Genomic DNA, 5,121 nt, shown 5'->3' with positions numbered 1-5,121 from the left:
GTGATTCATTTAAAGTGGAAAATGAAAGTGACAAAAGGAGAATGAAATGGTGGAAAAGTGAGTAAGATAACAAGGGATAGTATGATGAGAAAAAAAGGAGGAAGGAGGAAGTTGCAGCGGTGGCCGCAACATATGTCAAAGGAAGGGGATTGGAGACTATGGGAGAAAGAACATTTTGTTTAAAAAAAAAGAAAACACCTTGAGCCACCCGTCGTCCGCCGCCTCCTTCCTCCTTGCTCGTCTTGTGGTGTCCCAGCATTCACTAGGGTACCAGCATAGGCTCCCCAGCAATCCGGGTGCTGCTTACTGGCTAAACATAGCAGGTAAGCAGTGTCAGGACTGGTATGAGCGGCTCGGAGTGCCGCTCTGGCACAGGCCTGGGGTCTGTGCTATTTCTCCAGACGGCTCAGCCAGGGGGGCGACGCCCCTGCGCCACTGCAGAGGATCCGCCCTGTGTGGTGAGAGAAAAAAAGAGTGAAGGAGAGAATAAAAGCATGAGACAGGGGAAGAGTAAGGGAACGCAAGTGAACGAGTGAGAGGCAAAGAGGAAAAGGGACAAATCAAAGAAGGGAAGAAATAGAGAGAAGTAAAGATTGAGCAAGAAAACGCGTAATCCAAATAATGTGTAAAAAGAAGAGGGAGTGGGTGAAAGAGGGAAGAATGAAAGAGGAATTGAGCTAAAGAGAGGGAACAGAAAAGTGGAGGCGTAGCAAATGAGGGAGAACGAAAGAAGGGATGAGTGAAAGAGAGAGTCGGTGCCAGGGGAATAGAAAGAAGTAGAGATGAGGGTTGGAGAGATACTAGCAGAATCAAGGAAACAGGGAGAGTGAAGCGAGGGGGAAAGGAGAGAGAGAAATAGAGAGGAGTTTAATAATGAGAGAAGGAAGGCGGTTAAGATATGAAGTTTAAAGAAGCGCGAAAGAGGGTGGGGCCTGGAAGAGGCAGCCAAAGGGTAGGGGCGGGGGGAAGAAGCAAACGTGAGCGGAGCTGCCCCTTCGGCACCCCGAGCTGAGCCTTCATTACCAGATTCGTGATTGCCTGCTCTATTCTTCGCCCGGTTTTCCATCCATTAACGCTTGACTCGCTCATGCATATGGAAGGCATGGCTGCCGCTCGCCGGAGGACTGTACTTTTAAGACTAATTGATTGCGGTAATTAATTTGTTCTACCTGCTGCAAGGGCTGGAAATCTTGCCAGCGCGCCCAAGGACTGCCACTTGCCTCCCTAATATCCGCGCTAATTATCTAATAGGATGGGTTGCGAGAAATCTGCCTCTATTAAAACACTTTTACTATTAACAGCAGTGATTGGAATTGTGAGGAGAACTCGATTTCAACAAATTAGAGCTTAAAAATCCGGAGATGGAGGAGAAGTACATTTTTTCAATTTCCATGAATTTAACATCAATAATTAGAGCAATTTTGTGAGATGTGAGCTGAAATTATCTCAGCTATGATGTCGTCTATCACCCTAATTTCCGCAAATTGGCACTAGGGAAATAAATGCTAGAGATTAAAAAAAGACAAACATGAAAGCCAGAAAGCTGATAACAAGGGTTAGACCCTGAATTAAATGGCGATGGAGTGAGCAAACCGCAAGAGGATAATAGCAAGGCAATGAAGGGGGTGCGCGTGGGCGCGGCGGGCGCGCGCCTCTGGGGTGGCATCAACACAGTCCCAACGCCGAGGCAAGTGCGTCTGAGACAAATTAGGTTTGTTTTCTAGTTTGAAATGTGTGTATTCCTCAATAAACGTATTATTGAATCTGTTCTGGTGTCAACACAAAGCTCCACTATAGATTTTACACTCTAGTCCTATTGGGTTTATATAGCTCTCATTCAAGCAGCCTTTGCCTCTAGGTGCTGGACGGACTAGTCGGCCGGTGAACGAAAATTACACCAGAAAGTTCCTAAGGATTCTTTAAAGAAAAACAAATAGTAATTTTTGCGGAGTTTGAGCAACGATAGGTCGACAATAAGTAAATCAAATAAACATGGGACGCTTTGGCGAGGAAGATCATTAGAAATAACAGAAAGAAACAAAAGCAGTGCAAGGACCCGTAGGAGAGGGACAGAGCGTGCTGAAAGGAAAAAAAGAATAAAGTGCATTAAATGGAAAGGAATGGGTACTGACTGGGCATGGAGAAGAAAAGCGAGAAGCAGGACGGGGCGGTGAATAGGGAAGGAGCTTCGAAAGCGAGCGAAATAACCTTACAGATTGGAGGAGAGAAGCGAGGGGCCCAGTAATGGAAAAAGAATGAAGAAACAAGGAGAATATGAAACAGAGACAAGGAGAAGGGGTCGGAGTTCAAAACAAAAATAAGGGGGCGAGAAAAGCCAAGGGAAAGTAAAAAGGCGGAGAGGATGGTGTACAGGAGGTAGAATAGGTGCAGGAGATGGGGAAGCAGGAATGGTGAGGAGGCAGGGGCAGGCGGAAGAGGGTGAAGTAGAAGGGAAAACAGTGAGGAGGGGATGAGAAGAAGAGGGGAAGGAGGAGGGGAGGGCAAGGAGGGAGTGAAGGAAAAGGAGGAGATGTGGAAGGCAACAGGGAAAGGGGACGGTGGCAGGGGCGGAGGAGGGGTGGAAGGGGGATGAAGCGAGGAAGAAAGAGAATCCGGTGTGAAGGCGAAGATTAAAGAGGACAGGAGAAGAACATGAACGAAAAAGAGGAATCACAAGAATATGATGCAAAGGATACAGGGTGTAGATGGAGAAGGGAAAGGGAAAAGACATTTGAGAAGGTGGAACAGGAAAACTGGGAGAAGGGGGAGCAAACGGTAAGACAGAAAAAAACTTAAGAAGTAGATTTTGGAAGAGATAGAAAGACAAGAAGAAAAAGAATAAGGGGAGAAATAGAATGGGGAGATGTGACGAGATGAAAGGAAAAGAGCAAAAACATGAACAAATAGATGGAAAATGAGGAGGAGAGTGGGAGAGGAAAAGCTGAAAATTCGTGGTAGCAAGTTTGGTAAACAAAGCGTTGGTAGAAGGAGATGGGGGTACAATGAGATGACAGGGGAGTCACACAAATCCCTGCAGCATCTGGGGGCCCACAACCCTTCTGGGGCCCCCAAACAGTCATGCAGAGGGCCCAAATCTGCACAGGGCCTAAGAACATCTGTGAAAAGTGGGAGACTCGGGGCCCTCCTCAGTGGGCCCATCATTTTGTGGTGCACCACTGTGACGAGTATGGTATCGCATTGATACTTCTAGAGTGCCTACTATCCCTTTGACGGACTTTATGGATAGCTAGCACATTACTCCGCTGGGCCGTCACGTCACGGCTGTGTCAATCATAACGAATTGCAATATTGTCATGCAACCTATCACACGTTTGCCACGTGGTTTGTAATCAATCATATCTTTTGCCGTGTAATTTTTATATTTTGATATTACAAGATGCCATGCACTTAGTGTATGCGATTGTCATATTGTCATGCAAGCTTCATGCACTGTTTCTGGTGTGTTCTGAAAACGGTAGGTATCGGAGACATCCAATGGGTAATTCAAGTGGCAGCTCATGCTATGGGTAGTCTAAGACTCCAGGAGGCCGCCGTGCGGACCCGCCAGGCCCGGAAATGCATAAGGCAGGTCTTGAGTAATTGCGTGCTACTCAACACAAAACGCTTCAACGCTTTGTTGGGGGTAGTAAGCGTTATTTAAATGCAATAACAATATGATAAGAATACTAAAGTTTATTGGATTGTTACTGAAGACTTGTATTGCAATTCAGTTACAGTAAATCATTCTTTTGTAAAGGAGATCGGAAAATAGAAGGAGGGTGAGAGGGCGAAGGAAAAAGTGAGTAAGTGGATGGACAAACAAAAAAGGTGGAAGAAAGAGAAGAAAAGATAGGGCTAAAGACGGCGGATAGGGTAAGACTGAGACTTCAAGTAGTGGGCAAGGAGAGGAGGGTGGGGCCGAATAATAGCAGAAAGGTGGCGAAGTGGGAAGGAGCGTATAGACAAAAAGGGGCAGAAAGAGGCAGAGGACACGAGGGTGGTATATTTAGCAGCTTCGATCTGACGAGCGTTATGTCGGCAGGCCGGACACCATCATCTTGAATGAGCCTCGGGCGGTCATAAAGGGGGTTAAGTTGCTACCGTTCCATATTTCAGGAATGAAGCCTTCTGTGTGGTTCCAGGGTGAACCCTCGGTGGCTTGGCACTTCCACCATTCGATGTGCGCGTAAAACGTCGCCTCAGAAGTACCCCTCATCCATGCACACCGTAGGCTGCCGGCAAAGCCCCCCTTGCGCGAGCAGAGCGGTAACGTCCGCTAATAGCAGCCGTTACAGGTGTTTCTAACGAAGGGGCCGTTTCAGCACCTTGGAGAGCGCGCGCCTGACTCCCCCCAGCCCAACCCTCGGGCGGAGCCTCACCCCAGCCTCAGCTTCCATTGGCTCCCCAAAGGCGGCCTCGAACGCGCCCAGCGAGAGACAAACGTGCTCGCGAAGGGCACGGTCCTTAATCTGCCCACAGCTTCAGGGCTTGAGAGTGAGAGGGTCCAGGCTACCAGGGGGACTGGCCCTCACCTAGCCAGAGCTTCGGAGGAAGTGAGAGGGCTGGATGCCCTTGCCCCTTTGGTACCTTACCTGGCACTCAGCTTCAGGCAGGGCGAGTTCCCCCTGCCTTTCTACCCCAACCCCCCACTCTACCACCCAAACCTCCGGGAGTGAGGTTCCTGGCTACAGAGAGGCGCCTCTAGGCAATCCTGGACACCAGAGAGGGAGGGTCGTAGTTGCCGAGGCCAATCCTAAACTATGTCAGTCTTTAGGAAGTGAGGGTCTTGCAGGAGTGAGGGCCTTAGTGGCTCTACCTCCAACTTCAGAGCTCGTAGATTCTACTTGCAGGGGAGGGCACGGGCAGGGCCCTCCCTCACCTCTACCTTCAAATACTGAGGTTCTGCTTGCAGAGAAGTCGACCCTGAAGCGCTTGAAGTTTCGAAGAGCTAGTAGCGCTAGGTGCGGAGGGGGCCTCCCTCCCTCAGGTGCCTGCAGGCTCAAAGAGAGAGGACCCTGGCTGCCGGGGCACCCCGCCTCCTAGCTGCAGCCTCCGGGTCTCATAGGTTCGACTCAAGCTTCCGGGCTCAGGCAGCTTTCCTTGGTCTAGCTCCATGTTCAG

Source organism: Pleurodeles waltl, chromosome 3_1 (assembly GCF_031143425.1).
Source record: "Pleurodeles waltl isolate 20211129_DDA chromosome 3_1, aPleWal1.hap1.20221129, whole genome shotgun sequence".
Lineage (NCBI taxonomy): Eukaryota > Metazoa > Chordata > Amphibia > Caudata > Salamandridae > Pleurodeles > Pleurodeles waltl.
This window is presented reverse-complemented; position numbering follows the sequence as displayed.